The sequence below is a fragment of the Podarcis melisellensis genome (genome assembly GCF_964234715.1).
Source record: "Podarcis melisellensis genome assembly, chromosome: 1".
Classification (NCBI taxonomy): Eukaryota; Metazoa; Chordata; class Lepidosauria; order Squamata; family Lacertidae; genus Podarcis; species Podarcis melisellensis.
This window is the reverse complement of record NC_138528.1, coordinates 50,726,332-50,746,943: the sequence shown is the minus strand read 5'-3', so window position 1 is coordinate 50,746,943 and position 20,612 is coordinate 50,726,332. Positions and strand designations below refer to the sequence as shown.

General features: G+C 44.9%; 3 long non-coding RNA genes across 3 annotated transcripts; 2 read left to right on the top strand and 1 right to left on the bottom strand.

The window, feature by feature from the left end:
• Positions 1-8: 8 nt before the first annotated feature.
• On the bottom strand, positions 9-5,426 carry LOC309375539. The gene is made up of 2 exons (XR_014170942.1): positions 5,304-5,426; positions 9-1,143 (listed from the first exon to the last, which is right to left on the bottom strand). It is a non-coding gene; the product is annotated as an uncharacterized lncRNA (long non-coding RNA).
• A 290-nt stretch (positions 5,427-5,716) lies between these two features.
• Positions 5,717-6,314, top strand: LOC309375533. Its single transcript, XR_014170941.1, has 2 exons — positions 5,717-5,783; positions 6,116-6,314. It is a non-coding gene; the product is annotated as an uncharacterized lncRNA (long non-coding RNA).
• Positions 6,315-8,503: 2,189 nt separating this feature from the next.
• On the top strand, positions 8,504-11,779 carry LOC309375542. The gene is made up of 2 exons (XR_014170943.1): positions 8,504-9,033; positions 11,523-11,779. It is a non-coding gene; the product is annotated as an uncharacterized lncRNA (long non-coding RNA).
• The last annotated feature ends 8,833 nt before the right edge of the window (positions 11,780-20,612 follow it).

Genomic DNA, 20,612 nt, shown 5'->3' with positions numbered 1-20,612 from the left:
GAAAAGAATTGGAATACTTTAGTTTATGTGTCATTTGAGCCTCTGCAGAAATCCTTGGCCATATCAAAGCAGCTTTCAGTATATGCAGGAGAATAATCTGCTTCTCTAAAATGCAAAAACATGGAGCATGTTGCCGTAATTTTGAGGGGCTGCATGTACTGTGTGGTTACCTCAGGCATGTGCCGTCTGGAAAAGAGCTTTCTCCAGATCAACACTGTGCCACAGACAGTTGCCTCAGAGGATTGGTTGTTAGTCAAACTCCTCAGCCTGCCTGTTTAAAACTCTGCCAGCTGATCTCCATCTGGATGCAGGCTGTGAGCCATCGGCAGGTAATTGCTAAAGCAAGCAGGGCTGTGTTAATTGGAACTGCTGCAGCCAAGGATGCGATCTCAGTTAGTCTTGGCTCCATGGCAGCTAGTATGGGAGAAACGAATCCATAGGGATTCAGATTCAATTTTCCACTGTCTTGCTGCTCCAGAAATAAAGCCAAGCAGGACCAGTAGGATTCTAGGAAGAGACAAAGCTCTACAGAGATACTGCAGCTGGGGGGATGCTGGGGTTTTCTGTGTGCTACTATCGCCTGCAGATGACAGTGGCGGTAAGGAACAAACTAACACACCAGCCACCCTTAAATTGTCTCTTTCCAACCATCCAGCAGCAGTCAGTCATGCTATAAACGGATCGACTTAGTGGTTATTTTGCATTTTGCGAGTAAGCAGCACTGGACAGGGGCTGAGACATTCAATGCTCTGGCTAAGGAGATCTCAAAGGGCATCTCAAGTTTCTCTTATCACTGTGCATTTTGGCAACCATCTATTCTGAAGCAAAGCCAAAAGTGGCTGGAGGAGTGATTTGGCCTGGTTTCCAAATTTCTCCCTGGAGAAGAACAATCTGATAACCTTCAAAGATTACTCTAGTTGTCTCATCCTGTAGACACCCTGCCCACCTGAAATTGTAACTGAGATCATAATCACCACCATGATCCCTGTACTGCACACACACACAAAGGGAGCCCCAGCTGCTGATCATAGTAGTGGCTGAGCAGACCATTGCAATGGGATGGAGAAGAGGCACTTGCAGAAGCGGACAGAACAGAAATAATCTTTCTTCTCACTGATGCTCTTAAAGGTGCAAGAGCTCCACCTGGTGAAGAAAAGAAATCTGTAAACCTTTGGTTTGGTTTTTTTCCTCCTCCTCCTCCTGCTGCTGCTGTTCCTAGGTTTACTGCCCCAGTCGGTAAACCCCATGCTGGAGAATTCAAAGCACAAGCAGAGCTGCTCCAGCTGCTGGGGAGGAACCCAGAGCTATGACTGCAGCAGCATGTTGGCTGAAAACCAAATTGGTAGAAATGAACTAGGTTTGCTGCTCCATTTCTAAATGCATGCAAATACTCACACATGTACAAAAATAAAACCCCTCCATGCAAAGTACAAAACTTTTTAGAGCAGGGATGGTGAACTTGTGGCCCTCTGGGCATCATGGAATTCTGACTCCCATTAGTCCCTATTTCTGTTTTACAAGGGACGTGGGGGGTGCTGTGGTCTAAACCACAGAGCCTAGGGCTTGCCGATCAGAAGGTAGGCGGTTCGAATCCCCGCGATGGGGTGAGCTCCCGTTGCTCAGTCCCTGCTCCTGCCAACCTAGCAGTTCAAAAGCACATCAAAGTGCAAGTAGATAAATAGGTACTGCTCCAGCGGAAAGCTAAACGGCGTTTCCATGTGCTGCTCTGGTTCGCCAGAAGTGGCTTAGTCATGCTGGCCACATGACCCGAAAGCTGTCTGTGGACAAACGCCGGCTCCTTCGGCCAATAAAGCGAGATGAGCGTCGCTACCCCAGAGTTGTCCACGACTGGACTTAACGGTCAGGGGTCCCTTTACCGTTTATGCAAATACACAAGAATTCTGAGTTGTTCAGTGCAACACTAACTCGGGTAGCACAGGAGTAAGTACCAGAATTGCCATCAGTGGGAGAAGATGCGGAAAGGCTGGGGAGATTACATGGCCCTTTCACTTTCCTGCTGTTTTTACATCAGTCCGGACAGCAGGGGTTTGCTGAGCAAAGAAGAGTTCAAGTACCCCATCACCACCCACCACAACTGCTGGCTATGTGTCCTGTTTTACAGGGAGCAGTCCTCTATTTGAAGGGTTGTCTGGTCCAGGTTTGGTTTAAATAAAAAGAGCCAGAGGAAGGGAAGGTGAAACTGCTTTTCAGCCAATAGCCCCTGGACCACAGACTGAGCAGGCATCCAGGTCAACTGGTCACAGGTCTTCCACACTATGGCCAAGAGTTCCATTTAAATTAAATGTTTGTTTGTTTGAAAGCATTTCTAAACTGCTTGATATTTGAAAAAAATCTCTGAAGGGTTGTTAAAAAAAACACCAGCAATAAAAGAGTATCGTTAAAATACAACATAAAAACCAGCAAAGCGCTATTCGATTAAAAATAGGAATACAGCGTCCAGTCTTCTGGGTCAGGGAAAGCCTGGGCAAAAAAGAAACTTCCTTTACAGGACATCAAGTGGTGGTTGATGCTTTGTGTATGGCAAAAGGAAGGGCATTCCATGATGCAGGGACAATGGCAGAATATGCCCGTTCTTGGGTCATTGTCCTAATATGAGATATATATAAATGTTACATCACAGGGCAATGAGATCTCAAATTTTCACCTCTACGTATAACTTTGCATGTCCAAATGCTATGCAGATCTGTGACCCACATTTTCCAAAACAAAGAAATGCAGGAGGTCAGTCTGTAAGTGCCCCAACCTTCACCACAGCAGCAGCAGCAGCTCCTCATTCTGGGGGCAAGGGGCTTCCTTCTCAATTTCCTCCTCAGTTTGTCCAATGGGATTATAGGCTTCTTCCATCCACTGGCAACTGGTGGTGGTGGAAGCAAGGAGGGCAGATGACCATAAAGATTACTGTGGGGAGTGGTGGGGAAGTAAAGAGCAGAAAAAGCAGGAATCTTTCATCCCTTAAAATAGATTAAGGGGTTAAACTAGGTTACAGTAGTTATACAGCTGGCACTGACCCATATGTGTTTTAGGCATCAGCTGAAGAGGCACCGTTTCCTTCCTGAATTTGCTGGATATTAATGCCCGACTGTGGTTGTTGCTTTCATTTTTATGGAGAATGATGTGATATATAATAAAACAGAAGGGAGAAATATATGCTGCATTTTAACTTTTGATATAACCCTCTCTGGGTCTGTTCTTGGGGGAAAAGAGCGGGCAATAAGTATTTTAAATAAATGAAGTGCTGCTCCCAGGCACTTTCCTGAGGTGAAGTGTATTGTGGGGCTGCTCTCAGAGAAAAAAGGCAGCTCTGTATCAGGTAGTTCTTAATGTCTAATATGTTATTATGTTTTTATATGCACTGGAAGCCACCTAGAGTGGGTGGGGTATAAATAATAAAATTATTATTATTATTATTATTATTATTATTATTATTATTACTACTACTACTATTATTATTATTATTATTATTATTATTATTATGTGGGAGGGAGGTTTTTGCAGTTGAAACCTAAGGATTCACATACAAGTTAACCACAAGCTGTATTAAAGGTAAAGGGACCCCTGGCAGTTAAGTCCAGTCGTGAACGACTCTGGGGTTGCGGCGCTCATCTTGCTGTACAGGCCAAAGGAGTCGGCGTTTGTCCGCTTCCGCAGATGATCAAATAAAGCCATTAAAAGTAGTTTTTAAAACATACAATTACCTCCAAAAATGCAATCACAAAATATAGATTGGGTTCAGACATAACACTAAGACTTGGTTTCATAAAGCACGGTTTAGAATTATGTATCAAAGGCCAAAGACTGCAAAGTGACAATCTGGCAATGCTGACAATATTAGTGGGGCTTTTATGAGACCAGAAGGCACATGTCCCCAGCTTGCAGTCAACCAGAAAGCATCAAACAGCTTTCTGTCCTAAGGAGATAGTATTTGTGCTCCGCTATGGCCTGTTTTCCCTGCCTGAGACACTCCAAGCTCAGGACTTATTTTGAAAGGACACAGGGCTTTGGCCATCTGTGGCGCCTTGTGGAAGGCTGATCACAGCTGGCTGGAGGAGACCAAAGAGACGAAGGAGACGTTGCATACAGAGACTCCTTTGAGCTCTTCCCAGAAGCTGTTCAATGAACTGTAGAGAAATTGCTTAATTGAGGCATTTACAATAAGTGTTGCAGAAAAATGCCTACTGTTACTATTATGGGGCATGAGGACAAAGAGGTGAGCTTGGGCATAAGCTGCAAGGGGGCATGAAATCTCTGGGCTCTCAGTGAAAGCACACAGTTTCATATATAATACTTATCACCAGCTCTTACATGGATTTCTCAGTGATGGGTGAACTCCCCTCAGCTTGCCTCCAATAATCCCTTCTTTTCTCTCTTCGCTTTCCTGGAAAAGGCTTTAAAACTTCATTTTTTTATGGCAGGTTTTTTTTAAAAAAAGAAAGCTTTTGGAAGGGAGGAAATTGGTAAAACCAAAATGGAGAAACCAGGTGCCCCTCCTCTGCCACTGTACCTAAGGACTTTCTAACCATGCTTTGAGCATGTTTTAATGGAGAAGTATGGTAAATATAAACAAACTTTTTTAAAAAATGTAATAAGGCCCAAGTTAGAGAGCACAAGAAGGTTCTGTCTTTGCCACCACCTTTCGTTTTAGGTGCCATCCAATTATAGGCACACTAAAATCCCAGATTTATCCATTGATTTCAATCAACAGCTCTCACCTGCCAATGGAAGATGTGGAGGAGCGAATACTGACACCAGAAATAATCGTACGCCGTGTGTAAAGGGGAATAGCAGTTAATTTACTGATATTGATCATACTTATATACACCTGAACAGGAAATGCTCTCAGACTTTTCAGGCAGGTTTTTTAATGTGAAACTAGTATTTTTGTCATCTTTTCTTTTAACATCTTTGCCCACTGGTGCTTTTAATAATTGGAGTGATATCCAAATATTTCACACTCTGAGTAAACCCATCAAAATAAATTAAAGTTACTAAGACTACTGATGCAATAAGACTACTCCAAATGCAGCTAATGTTGGATATACTGCTTGGGTTTTTATGACAGGGGTGGGAAACCCACAGCCCACAAGTCAAGTGGGACCCACCAGGCTCACTAGGTGTACTCAGAAAATGGGTAATTATAGCTTTTATACATTTGTATTACACACATGTTCTAATTATGAAATCCATATTTCTTATTTAGGTGGTCTATAAATATTTCTAATAATAAACAAGAACCCAAAGGTATAAGGCGGTATATAAATTCAATCAATCAATAAATCACTCACTCACTCACTGCTGAGGGGCAACCACAACTGTGAGGTCTGACAAGATTGTGATGCGTCTCCAGCTATTGCCATTGCCTACAGTCTACCTGTGCCATCACAAAAGTGCATGGCAGCTGGGTGGATATAAAGGGGTGCCTTTTCATCTTCCCCAACAAAACACAGTGAGCAACACCTGTGACATTCTGCATTGTCCTGTCTACCTCCATGTGGAGGGGGTGAATTGGCAGACAGACAGAGCCGATCATCTGGCTGTGGGGTGTTTTGGAGCAAGAATAAGGCAACTTTACTTGCTGATTAGCTTGGTTGGAAATTGGCTAATATCTAGTCATGGACCTGGCAAAAGCTGGCAGATGTTGGTGGGTGGAAACCAGTGGAGTTCGCTTCCAGAAGCCAGTGGATACCAGAAGGCTAAAAGCAGGCTGATATTTGTGGATGTAAGCTAGTTGGGATTCACCTTCAGAAGCTGCTCAACAGAAACCGGTGGGTATTTGTGGGTTGGAGCCAGGGCATGAATGCAAATGAATGGCAAGTGAAAGATAAGTCCATTGGCATCCTTCACAGATGTCAGCTGGAGTATGCTTTTGCGTGTGAATGAGAGGTTGTGAATGTGCTCACAGTGAATGATGTGTGCATGTGCATGAATGTGAGGTGTGAAAGACAACTCGTGGATGCTCATGAACAGATGAAACCTGTGGAAGCTGGCAAGCTGACGTTAGTGGGTGAAGTTGCCAGGCAGAAGACAGTGAAGCTGCCTGGATGATGCTATTGAATGGTAGCCATCTCCTTCATTGTCTCTGTTTTTTTCCGTCCAGGGATGTCTGAAGTCAGTGGAGTTTTTGAAAGATCACACATTCAAGCAGCAAAGAGGACTGTAAGGCTGTCTGAAGTGGGTGAGGCTTTTTCAAGACCCTTCACCCCCTGTGAAAGCAATGAAGAGAACTGTAGAATTTAAGTACAAGTCAGCTTGTATTTCTAAATGTATGTTTTTTCTGAATACACCTATCTGTAGTATCCAGTCTATCTTCTTCTTCGATGGCAGGTAAAATACCTGAGTTTATGGTGTGACCCTCATATCAATACACATTAAAACATTTTTAATAACAACAAAAAATGTTGCTGATGTGCCCCATAATTGTCAGAACAAGGTTGTGCTGATGCCTCCTCAGCTGTTGCCATTAGCTACAGACTGTTATAGATAGTGGTTTAATTTCCTGAAATGGGAATGTTTGCTTATGTTGAATTGCTGTGTATTTTTTAGCAAGGGGTCTTTCCTTTGGCAGTGGCCAATCTCATGTGATTGGCTGACTGTGAGTTACATGAGACAGGCATTCCATTCTGTTGTGACTGTTATACAAGTAACTGTTGTTTTTAACTGTTTTCTTTTCGTGTGTGTGTGTGTGTGTATGAGAGAGAGAGAGAGAGAGAGAGAGAGAGAGAGAGAGAGAGAGAGAGAGAGAGAGAGAGAGAGAGAGAGAGAGAATGGCTGCTGAAAGAGGTTTCTCTGAATGCTGCTGAGGACGGTGTGTGCTGATGTGGCCTGTCTGGGGTGAAGCAGACAGCAGAAGAACCCTAAATGTTAACAGGAAGGAAACAGGTGCTCTCTATAACGAACAAAGTGAATAAGCATGAGATTGCAGATATGGTCTTCTCAGTTATATGCTTATGAAAGCTGCCAATGCTATGCTGAGCCCAGCTTCGGCTGGGGAGGGCGGGATATAAATAAAAATTATTATTATTATTATTATTATTATTATTATTGCCACAGCGGCAGAGTAAGCCAATCAGGCGCCTGGGCTGGCACGCGTGCCTTGCGCCCAGGGGCAGGGCCAGCCATCCACGGAGCGAGGCCAGCCATGGCAGGACGCTCCGCGGGGCCTCCAAGGCGTCTGCCTGCCTCCTCCCACTACAGGTGAGGGGGAGGCGGTGGGCGGACCGTTTGGGGCAGCGCGGAGCCTGCAGGCACCCAAGACACTGTGTCACTCCCGAGAGACACACATGGCTCAGGTACACCGCAGGCCCCGTGGTGAGTGCTGCCCAGCATTTTGTCACACACCCCCAGTGCTGACACCCGGGGCGACCCGCCCCCACCGCACCACCTTCCTCTGCCCCTGTATTGCCAACACGTGCTTTTGCCAACATGGCACCTGCAGGTGCCATAGTGTCCACAATCTCCTGCCAAGTTGCCCCCGCAGCCCCCTCTCCCCTGCTGAAGTCTAAGCTTGAAGAAACTGCCTCATTTATTAGGCTGTATGTGTTCAGTACTGAATTTTTTTTTGTTTGTTGAAGTGTAATATTATATAGAATGAGAGGTGGGGAGAGATAGGAATGAAGGGGGTAGTTTGCTTTCGGTTAAAAATGTTTACATAGATGACCCTCAGGGTCCCTTCCAACTCTACAGTTCTATGAATCTAACATTAAAATCTTTTATCAACCATAATGGCCTTTGAAGAACACCCTAGAGAACAGCCTGTGGGTTGTTGCCATTAGCATAGGTGCTCTACCTACATCTCAGCACCACTTTACTCCTGCTGGAACCAAGCTATATATAAAAACTTGTGTATAAATATTCTTTGACATTTGCTAAATTACAGTGACTGAGAACTGGCGTAGTTTCATACAGTGCTCAGGATAATAGCATGCTAACCCCATGAGAAAATCTGAATATACAGGAATAGGTATCTATGGGTGCCTCCAGACTGCTACAGGACAGCTTCAAGTGCGTACCAGAAATTTAGGTATGCACAATTAAAGTGGGTTAAATTACTCTGTCACCCCAGGACAACAAATCCACTTTAAAGAAAAGAAAAGAAATAGGCTTTTTGCAGTTAGGAAAGTGACGGGAGATGCACTGAAAAGTGTGGAACGAACAAATGATTAATGAGCACATGTGTTGACACAGTACAAGCAAATCAGGATGAATGTTCATTGTCACACAACCTCTCCACAAACAAACCAGATTGAATGTTCAATAAAGAGCAGATATAAACTAATCTCCACATAAGCTTTGTGCAAGCAGATTGGGATGAATGCTCAATAAACAGGTCACCTAGAGGAGCCCTGAACTAGATGGTAGTCCTGTCAGATTAAATCCTAATGTTATTAGAGCAAGAAATGTTCTTTTCAGGAGACAGCGGCCTTACGGTTCATGGGGGAAGAGGCTGTGGAGCTATCTATTTTTTGAGATGCCGCCACCACTACTCAGATCTCTGAAGGTCTTCTCAGGGACCTTAATTTGGGGGCTGCAACCCAACACAGAACCCAAGCCAAGGTTTGAGAAGGGCCTGGTTGTTATGGTAACAAGAACTCTCAACATCAAGCAAGGAAAGAAGTGCCTCTTTAAAGAAGCAGGTTGCCATGGCAACTAGCATCTTCAAAGACCAGTTTATTTTTTGGAGAAAAAATATTCCCAAAGGTTTCTCTGATAAAGGAAAACCCAATACATGAAAGAGTGCTGAGCCACTATGAGATTTGAGAAAACCACTGTCCAGGCCAGCAGGTAAGATCTGGAAGCTGAAAGTGACATACCAAAGGAAGGAAGGAAGGAAAACCAAAGGTTCGTTAAGAATAAAACCGGAAGGCTGTTGCACAATATGCTATTAAATAAATGATGAAGAGGCAGTGCAGTCTGCATTGCTTTCCATGAACTTTTTATCACAAGGGGGGCTGTCACCACCACCACATGACAGCTCTTTAGTGCTGCTACAGCTTGGCTACTTGTACCTGAAATATGGTAAGAAGATGTAATGTAGCTGTGCAATTTTGGGTTGATGTCCTGTTTCCCCCCTTATACCCAAAGTGCTTGGCTGCCAAACACACCATCTGTCTCTGCTACATTCTGCTGCGAGTGAATTCAGAGGCAGGACACAGAGAAGTTAATTCTGGCATAACAGAATTAACACCTTAACATTTGGAAAAGAGAGCTGCACCGCTTTCTTTGGTGATCCAGAAGGAAGAGGAGAAAGAAGGAAGGAGGTACATAAATTGCTGCCATTGTGGCGGGCCTGTCAAGAGCTTGTCTGAGGCCTGGGGTGGGAGTCTGGTTAGAATAAAGTTAAACAAAAAAGCAGCCGGTCCCTGGCAGGGAACCCCAGCCAGCTTAGCTCAAAGGCCCAGGACAAGTATATCCAGTTCCTCCCCTCTCTGCACAGGCCTGTACTGTGGCATTGCTAAGTTGCTTGAAACACAATTATGTGGCATTCTCTGTGTGTTGTGAGTGTACAGTCCCAAGGGCAACGCTAAAGAGTAGTCAGTCCAAGTGATCAAATAGTGGTCCAGGTCCAACACAATGAGCAAGGTCCAAGGTCAGTCCATAAGATCAGGTTCCCACCTCTGCAGAAGATCCAGGACTGGAATACCTGGAGCCAATCCCAAAGTCGCCACCCAGTAGACTTCCCAAAGCAGTCAAGCCGTGGTCCATCAATGGAGAAAGCTGAGCAGACTTGCTTCACTTTTATCCTTCCCAATCCTGACTGATGCACCCGAGTTTGCTCCAGCTGAGCAGCTGTGCCTCTCCACTTGACGAAACATGTGATCCTCGGCTGGCCTGAGCCTAATCCCACTGAGTAACCACATCCTCCTCACCAGTGTTATTTTTCTAGAAAAAGAGGTGCCAGAACTCACCATGCATGCCTCCCTTGTTCTCTTATAATGGCAATGGCACCCACCTGAGAGGTGCCAGAACTGAGTTCGGCTGGGGGGGGGAAAGGCCTGCTTGTCCTGGTATATACCAATTGCAGCTGCACCCCTAGAATCATAGAATCATAGAGTTGGAAGAGACCACAAGGGCCATTGAGTCCAACTCCCTGCCAAGCAGGAAACACCATCAGAGCACTCCTGACATATGGTTGTCAAGCCTCTGCTTAAAGACCTCCAAAGAAGGAGACTCCACCACACTCCTTGGCAGCAAATTCCACTGTCGAACAGCTCTTACTGTCAGGAAGTTCTTCCTAATGTTTAGGTAGAATCTTCTTTCTTGTAGTTTGGATCCATTGCTCCGTGTCCGCTTCTCTGGAGCAGCAGAAAACAACCTTTCTCCCTCCTCTATGTGACATCCTTTTATACATTTGAACATGGCTATCATATCACCTCTTAACCTCCTCTTCTCCAGGCTAAACAGGCCCAGCTCCCTTAGCCGTTCCTCATAAGGCATCGTTTCCAGGCCTTTGACCATTTTGGTTGCCCTCCTCTGGACACGTTCCAGTTTGTCAGTGTCCTTCTTGAACTGTGGTGCCCAGAACTGGACACAGTACTCCAGGTGAGGTCTGACCAGAGCAGAATACAGTGGCACTATTACTTCCTTTGATCTAGATGCTATACTCCTATTGATGCAGCCCAGAATTGCATTGGCTTTTTTAGCTGCCGCGTCACACTGTTGGCTCATGTCAAGTTTGTGGTCAACCAAGACTCCTAGATCCTTTTCACATGTACTGCTCTCAAGCCTCGCTGGGATCTTCCTCCCCTTCCTCTGTGTCAATCCAGTTCATGACATTGTGGGAAGCAGTTTCTCACTGGTTTGACCACCATCTTGCTGTTGGCATCCGTGTGTCTCGGGAGACAATGGAGGGGTGTGCCTCTGGGGGTGAAGTCAAACTGTTGGAAGGTTACAGTGCCTGCTGCGGCTGTAGGGACTGATATGGGAGAGACATGTTTTGTTGCAACTGGGGCAAATGAAAGGTGTCCTGAAATTCTCTGTTTGTGGGAAGCCGCTTCTCATTGGTTTGGATACCATCTACACACAAAAAACCCAACTTTGCAAGGATATACAGGCGGCTCTCAACTTATGCAGAAGTTACATTCCAAGGATAACGCATAGAGCCAAAACCACATACTGCATAGTTAAAACACATTGGATTCATCAGTGGGTGGGATTGCTGGAATATTTTTTCCAAGATGCCTGCCCACTTTCTGCCCCTATATATATATATGCCAAGCATGTAAAGCTGAGTGTGCACAAGTTAAATGTATGTAAGTTGCAAGTTACCTAAAACTGTCCAAACTGTGTGGGGAGCTACTTTGCGCTAGCAGCTTTTCTCTATGTAGTTGTTTCAAGTGGCTTCATACACTGCAGAAATCATGTGAATCTGCTTTAGAATGGAGATGCTCCCCACCCACTGCCTCACCTGTTACTTTGTTCCAGAAATAAAACAAGATGAGTTGTTCTGGTGATTGGTATCAGATGTGTATATAACACATTCATCTTCCCCCCCTTGATTTATTTAGTCATTGCAAAGGAGGAGTTTTGAGTATTCGTGGAGTAATTCAGCATTGACATTGGGATGTACTTTGACAAGAAATTCAGTCCGTTCCTGGAACTGACAGAGGCCAAAACAAGGATGGCGTCCAAGTAGCAAATGGAACATCTGTGCCCACATCTGGGGTATAGTGGCATCTCCTCTTCTCCTTCAGAGAGATCAGCCTGATGCAATCTGGGCCAAGAAGATTTGGCCTAAGCTAATAAATCTCCAGCTGTCAGGAAATTCCAATCAAGTTCCCAGTGGCTTATTCCAGTTGGTAGGTATTACATTTATTCTAGGCATGGCACAAGCCAGATTGGTGGGAATGGAACAAAGGAGGACTTGGCTGCATGCTTTCACAGGCCTCAGCGGGGAAAACTCTGGTATAATATTTACTACTGCAGCCTTGATGCCAAACTGAAGTGGGAAACAAGCAAATGTTAATGTCATGCAACTCTTATTACAATAGCACTCAGAATGGCTGCTGTCGTATGTGTTAATTTTCTGCTGGTGTTTCTCTGTCCATTTACTCACTCACAGAGCATTTTAGTTTCTACTATCATTATATATCCCCTTTATAGAAAACATTAGTTTCTATAACTAATAGGTTTTCATCACTTCGCCTGTTGATGTAATCACAGATATCTGTGCCCAACTTCAAAACACCCTCTGAAGTTTCATTGACATTTTCCACTGCAACAGCTTCATTTGTTCTGTTTTGACACCCCAGGCTGTTGTAAATACATCTGCATTCTTTCTGTTGTTTCATCCACTATTGGCTCACAACTCGGTTCTCTTTTGTTCTTCCCAGCTGCATCATCCGACTAAAGCATATCAGAATTTGCAGTCTCATATGTGGCTCAGTCATTTTTGCACTTTTACAGACTCGGGTTTTATGCAAATCATAGATTGGAGGGTTGTGGGGGACCCCAAGAGTCATCTAATCCAAAGTCCTGCAATGTGGGAATCACAGCTAAAAATCTTTGAGCCTTTGTCATAATTATTCTTCTGTGCCTGTATATGTTCTTTTACAAACTGAGGCTGTAGTAATAGTGCTGGGACAGAGTGTACAGTTCTCAAACATCTATCCTTTGAGTGCTGTGCAAGTTAATCCTGAATCTCCTATAAGTGCAGTTTGCAATCCATTAACTTGTGGATCAAGTAGTTGTGGATCCTTTAAGTTGCTGGTCCTATTCTTCTATACCCCAAGGAGCAGAGGGGAGGTACACCATCACTTCAGGTGTGGACGTTGATACTATGGTGCCCTGAGCCAGGCCAAAATTTGGCGCCCTCTCGCCAGGCCAGGCTTTAGGAATGAGGTGTGGGGCTCTGGCAGGGTCCTAGAGCCCTCTTACCTCCTTCCCAAAGCTGGGCAAGTGCTAACTAGGTTTTAGGAAGGAGGAAGGTCTCTAGGACCCTCTCAGAGCCCTCATACCCCATTCCTGTAGCTGGGCAAATGCTTATCTGGCACCTTCTCCACTCAGCGTCCAGTTTGGGGGTAACAGTCACTCTGCCCTAAAACCACCTCTGATCACTTCCATGCTCAGCCTGAAAGGAGAGGGAGAAACATACCACTCAGAAAATCCCTGAATGGCTCTAAATGACAGCTGCACTCCCCGTATCCCTGCTACCACTCCTGGGATGTGCTGCCAAAGATGCTCACATATGGTGGGAGCTGGTGAATTCATGTTAATGGGATACTAGGGTAGCTGTGTGCCATAGTTTACAGTCCTCTATTTCGAAGGTGTCCTCTGTTTGAAGGGCTATCTGCCCCAAGTCTAGTTTAAGAATAAAGAAATAGAAAAGGCCTTGAAACTGTCCAACAATCAGCACCTGGACAGCACACTGAGCAGGAACATCAGTCACCTGATCACAGACTTCCTCACTACTGTGAGATGCATTGTACTTCTTTTTAAATTATAGCAGCTATTTCTAAACTAGCACCTATACTTACAAATTAGCCTGTGCAAATCAGCATCCTCTTTTCAGGTGAAGGGTGCTCTCTTTTGGGGGACACGCTCCAAGTGCACCTCCCTGCATCACACCACAAATAGGCAGGCATTGGCATCAAGGACCCAACTACTATCAGTTCCCAGGCACTCCTCCAGGCAGGAGTTCAAGTCCTCTTATGCGCATGCAGGCACCATTTTGGAGCATACCACATAAAGGGAAAGAGTGGATCTTGACCACAAGCCCATGTTTCTTCCTACTTTGGAAGCACCCATTGTCTGCCTTGTTCCTGGACTTTTTCTCCTTTTCCCAGAAGGTGGGTTGGCTATGACAGAATCTTGATTTGCTGGCTCAACTTCAACTGCCTGGATGAGAATAAGAATAGTTGTTGTTGCTAGCTCTTTGAGAAGATCCTATGCCCTGGCTTTAGCCTAGTCATATCCTCTTGGGGTTTGCATTTGAATGCTGAACAAAGTAAGGATGACTTAGGAGAGAAAGATCTCGTTTATGAAAAGGCTTAAATTAAACTACACAAGCATATATGTCTGCCTGAAGAAGTTGCCTCAGACGCCGAGATGCAGGCTAAAAGCACTGTGTCATCCAAGCAACTTGCCTGGCTAAGCTCCATGTTGGGCACTCCATCCCCCTCTGTGAGGACAAGTAGCCTGCTTCATTCCAGGGTTCTTACAAGAGATCAGTTCTCATGCAATGAGTCACAGAGAAGCTCTGAAGTACAAAGAAGCGCTCTTGTCATAATCCAGAAGCAGACCTTATCTCTCTCTCTCTCTCTCTCTCTCTCTCTCTCTCTCTCTGAGGTTAGCGCAACAAAGGAAAAGAGAGAGAGATGGCCTGCAGTGAGGCAAAGCCTGCCTCCAACTCCCAAGGAGCCTCTGCAATGCTACTGCAAGGGCAGGAGGAATTACAGCGGCACTTTCCACTCCCATTAACTCCCTTAAATGGCCTCGTGTAATAACACCAGGGCAATCCATAAGATTCAATTATGTTTATCAGGCAATTAGGCTCACAAAGGCCCTGTTAGTGCGGAATTAACACTTGGCGCCTTCGCACCAGGGGACACATAGGTTGGGACAAGAGGAGAGGCTGGGCAAGGGAAGGATGCCTCCGGTGGAATGAGGGGCCTCTCTGTCGCAGTTGGAGACAAACACCAAAGGATAACTTAACTAAAAATAAGTTTCAGACCATGGGCATTGCCAGGATTTTTGTTGTGGGGGGAGCCTTTTGTTGTGGGGAGAGGCCTTTTGTTAGGGGGGACAGAAACTCAGTTTGTTATGTAGCCGGTATTTTTATTGATTTGGGGGACAGCTGCCCCTCCTTGCCCCTCCCTTGGCTATGCCCATGTTTCAGACAGAGACCTCCCATACTTGGGTTGCGGGGTGGGTACATAGCATTCTTAATGCATCCCATTTCCTTCAACAACACATATAGGTTGTTTGCTTGCTTGCTTGTTTCAGCATTTGTATGCTGTCTTTCAGGGCTAACTTTCCTAAGGTAGTTTGCATCATAATAAAATACAAACCACCCTCTATAATTAATAATAATAATATCACATAAGTCATAGCCCATACCAGCCCTTCAATGAGGCCAAACTTAGATTCACAAAATGTTTAGGGGTATGTGTACCCCTGCATTCCCCCCTCCCAAGAAAAAAAGCACAGGTCCATACTGAAATTAGTGCTGTGCCACAATTTGTCGTCCAGTTTCTTGAAAGTTTTCTTCCCCTGAAAATGTGGCTTCTGCTTTTCAGCCTCATTCTCAAAGCACTTCAGAGTTTGTGGGTGGCTGAAGGGTCCTGGGGTTACCTTGTCACTGCAAGGTGGCCAACATTGTGTCTCCAAGAGAGTGTATTTCATAAGAACATAGGAAGAGCCTGCTGGATCAGGCTGATGGCCCATCTAGTCCAGCATCCTGTTCTCACAGTGGCCAGCCAGATGCCTGTGGGAAGCCTGCATGCAGAACCTTTCCTATAAATGTTCTGCAGCCTCCCAGGCTGCCCACATTTTCTGGTATGAAAAAAGCTTCGTGGAAGGAGTTTGCCTGGGCTTTAACTGAAGCACGTGCGCCCAGGAAGGCCACCGAGTGCAGACAACTGGTGAAAGGACTTGTAGATGGACTGATGAGATGATTTATTGAATGATAGGAACGGCACTTACAAATATCCCTCGGAAGGAAAGTAAGCATGACAAAAACTCTGCACACCACCCATGAGAATTCCACCGGTTTTTTCCTGTCCCCTTGGATAATTTATTTTCTGGCACAGCACTAACTGAAACATTAAAACATTGACACAGCAGCAGTTTATAACAATACAGGTCATTGTGTATGTTCATTAAAAGCAGATTAAAATAGAGCATTAGAACAGCAGTAGTTGAAAAACAATGCAGAACACTCCAAAAGTAAACTAAAAGCATCTGCAATAAACCAACATGGGGTAGAAATAAGAGAGGCTGTGCATCCCTACACCCCACTAACTACTTCTTCATGGGCTGCTATATGTCACTGGCTGAGCTCTTCTGATCTTGCAGACCTGAGTGAGCAAAAGGCCTTAAGGGAAAGAGGACTGGCTAAGCAGTGTCCTGAGAAACTAGCCAGTTAAGGGCAGCAGGGGGACCTAGGAAAAGAAGACTGGCAATAGGAAGTGGCCCATAAGAACAAAGGGATGAGGGGAAGTTCAGAAGGATAGATGGCCCCAAGATACTACTAACCTACGACTAGCTACATAGAGTGTTTTCCTTCAGTCCAAAAACTAATCTCACCCAGCTTGCGATCCACTCTGCCCATCAAGGAAGCAGGACTTGATCTCTTATCCATTTCCTTACCTACAGACACTTTACAAAGTCTGCCTCCGCCCTGACTGCTTCTTTGTGGTCTTGCCATCTACCTTGCTTTGTCTCTTTCTCAGGATGCCTGGGCTTTTTAATTCCCCCATATAATGATGTGGTTAATATTCTGGGCGCAAGGCTGCTCAGCGTCACTCCAACGACAGCCAGAGATTAAAAAGTACAAATATAATTAGGGTGATAATGCCCCTGTGCAGTCGGCTGGAATGGTAGGAGAAGGGAGGTGAGCTCATTGGCATGCTCTCAGCAGTTCACCCCCCCCCCCCCGGGCTCAGCCCCCACAGTGCCTGCCTCCTTTAGACAGCATCACTGCTCTTGCAGCCGTTGGCATAACACACCAGGGAACAGATTTTTTTCCCCCAGGGGAGACATTTTCTCAGTCTTATCAGAAGAATCGGGGGTGCAATGCCTTATGGTATATGCATAGACACACACACACACCCATGCTACTGGGGTACAACAGTTTGGGCATTCTTCCACAAGCGCCTGAGCTTCTGCCTCTAATGTGAAAGCATTTGATAGTAGTTAAGACCATGTGGACTCTGTGCAAATCATGGGCTATATCCTGAAACCAGACCCTTGTATTGTTCAGTGTTCAGCTCAATGAAAGTAAAGTATAGAGCAGCTCTGGCTAAAATGAAAATAAAAGAACAAATGAATTGATGGTGCCAATTATATATTGAATTTATTTCCCCAATTTTGATTCCCTCCCCCCCCCCCATGTCGGCTGCAAGATTTTATATTCAGAGAGCACCAGACTGTCAAGGGACATGACTGCTAAGAAATCTTGAAAAGGCTTGCTCACTTGGAGAAGAGAAAGCCGTTGTTGCTTGTGTGTTTAAAATGGTTAGCAGCAAGGTACCTAGCAAGGCTAGCTACCTATCAAAGCTCTCTCATTAGGTTTCAGAGTTAACACCTAACTGTGATGGTGAAGTGTTTATCCAACTAGCCCTGCTTTCCTCTGTTGCTACTTCTCTCCATTCACATACTTACTTAATGTGTGAATGGCATCTCATCAAGTCTGAGTCAGCCATGTGCTCTGTCCAGTCTGAGGCTCTGTCCAGTGACTCGGATTACAAACAGTCTCATTTTGAAAGATCTGGAGACAGCCACAACCATATTTTAACTAGGCCATCAGAGAGAACCAAATTGTGGCACAGCACCAATTCTCAAGATTTTCTAAATGTAGTACTAGACAGGCACAGCATCTGCTTTCTCTACAATATTTACTCTGAATATACAGTAGTGGGACTAACCAACCAGCTATGTCTATGTGGCTTGAATAAATCCTCAGCTTGCATAGGAACTGGTTATCCCACCTTTGCTAGTATGTACCACGGGAAGATATTGGCATTATTTTTAGGCATCAAGCAAAGTCCTTTTTATTAACTCACACATTTCTAGTACTGCTTCTCATCCTTCACCTATTTTTATTTGTGCTTGGTTTTAGTATGTTGCATTGAAAATACTGGGTTTTTATCCCTTGCACTGTAACAGACAACCCTAGAATCAACTTGATGAAGGACAGTATAGAGCTGTTCAAAATAAATTTAATCAATAATGCTGTACTTTGAAATTTTACAAAACAACAACAAAACACTTCATTTGTATTTCAAGAGGAAAACACTAAGTGCAATGCTTAATCTGAGATATGGCAAGTGATGGGGATAGAGATATTTGATCCAACTCACATTTAAAGGTGAACCTACAGTAACTAAAACAAAAAAAATTCCTTCCAGTAGCACCTTAAAGACCAACTAAGTCAGTTCTTGGTATGAGCTTTCGTGTGCATGCACACTTCTTCAGATACACTGAAACAGAAGTTTCCAGACCCTTCTATATAGACCCTTCTATATAGACCCTTCTAATTCACAGTTTCTGAAACAATACAGAAACCAAAACACAACCACCCTTCAAAATTTTATCAATGTTTTCCAACTCTAGGGTAAAGTGTGCATAAAAATACACGTATTAGAGAAAGTAACATACAAAGATGTGATAAATCAGGGGAAATAGCCTTGCAAAAATGTGTATATTAGACAAAATTGCATATAAGCAACTGCGTATTAGGAAAGGTTCACACTAAATTGCTGATGAATTTTCATGAGGACATTACAAAAAATTCCATGCTGATGTGGAAATGTAGAGGACCAAACCTAAGATCAGAAAAATGAGAAATTGACAGATTTGCCCATCCCTAATTATGGGCCCAGAATGTGAGCATGTGCAGTAATAGGTGGGGGGATTCAACATTGCGCTAAAACAAATGCCTGCAGGGCTTTCTGGCAGACAGGCTGGCTGGAACTCAAAACCCTACCCCACAAAGCCCTGGCCTTTCTGCCACATTCTCAATGTGCATCTGCCTGTCAGGCTGACATTACTGCATTGACTTTCACTGGCACACACCTTTCCAAATCCCCACCTCTTTGAGAGTGTGAGGCGATAGGGAGGGAGAGTTGGAAAAGAAGGAACAAACCATCCCTTTTCTCACCCTCTCCCACATTTCTCACCACCACCGTTCGGCTGGGAGCTGCAATCACACACTGTTGGCTCTGGAAACACAAAGCCATCAATCCCTGTTAGGCAGCGTTGAGCCTTGTCACACAGTTCAGAACACAGGCTGAATGCTAAACCTGGAGAAGTTTGGAGTGAATCCCCTATGAATCAGACCTTTTCTAGACCTGATTCTTAAACCACATAGTGGTACACCTAGGAGCTCTCTCGTTCTGTGTGGCTCATTTGTGCCATAAATTATATAATGAACATCTGATGCAGACTCTGGATCACCTGCAGACTTCACCTCTGGTCTGGTGCTGCTGCTGCCAAATACCACATCAGTCTAGAAAAAGACCATGCTCATTCACGACTTGATAGCGGATGAAGGGGCTATCTTGGCATGCATTGCCAAGACTTGAATGGGTGAGTTGGGTTGACCTGACCAAAGTCAGCTGTGCCCATCTAGGTACTAGGCTAATCAGGGGTGGGATTACTAATCAGGGGTGTGGATTACTATTGCCCATAGAAGACCATCTTCTTTACAGAAAAACTCATAATCCTGGGATGGGCACCTGCACCTGATTTGGGGCCAGAGAGACAGATTGGGAATGCTGCTGGTGTATGAACAGCCCTGTTGCCCAGCAGCATCCGTGATTGAACTGACTCTGGTGGTCTCTAGTAAGGCGTTAGAGGACCCCCAGTTGCTACCTCAGTGTGACTTCAACATCCATGTGGAGACTGGACCAGCACAGGACTTCATGGCCTCCATGAAAACCACAGCGAGTGTCTCAGATGGTCACTGGTCCAACACACTAAGCAGGCATATGCTTGATGTCGTCTTTACCCCCAAGTGATATGAGGGATGAACTAAAGGTAAGGTAAAGGTAAAGGGATCCCTGACCATTAGGTCCAGTCGTGACCGACTCTGGGGTTGCACGCTCATCTCGCTCCATAGGCCGAGGGAGCCGGCATTTGTCTGCAGACAGCTTCCGGTGAGGCAAGGAAGAAGGGCTACCCTTATGCTATCCATATAATCGGTTATCAGTAATCAATATATTTATATATGCTCACACATAATCAGGGCTTACAGTATTTTATAATCCATTTTGAATCAAAGGGAAGCCGTGCCTTAGCTAACTGCATACTGCTTGAAACAGCAAAATTAGGAGCCGACCTTTCCCCTACAAACATCCGTGTACCCTGGACAAGGGGAAGACGTGAATCAGAGATTCAGGTACAAAATCCCCTCAGATACAGGCTAAATTAATCCACAGAACAGGGAGAGCAAAACCACAAAATCTCCAAACTCCCTGTCCTGTCATAACTAGGGGAGAAGTTAGACAGAGCATCACTGCAAGCATCAGAAAGCAGAACTAGAACTCCATGCTTGACCAGTGCTTGACCAGGAGCTGGTAGCATGGCAAGAAGCTTGCTAATTGGCTAATTTTCACTGACAATATCGTGACTGCCTCATGGTTGTCTCATGATCTATGATTTGCTGTGATCTGCTCAGGTATACCTCTGCATTTCTGTCAATCGGGGTCCCAGTTCCTTTTGGAAGAGATTCCAAACTGGGTCCTTATTGCCTGGCAATAAATTTCACCTTCTTATTCTCCATTGCTGAGTCTGTCTGATCCTTATTTAACACCAAGCGAGTACCTGCTTACGTTCACGTGCTTTACCGGGTCATGTGGCCAGCATGACTAAGCCGCTTCTGGCGAACCAGAGCAGCACACAGAAATGCCGTTTACCTTCCCACCGGAGCGGTACCT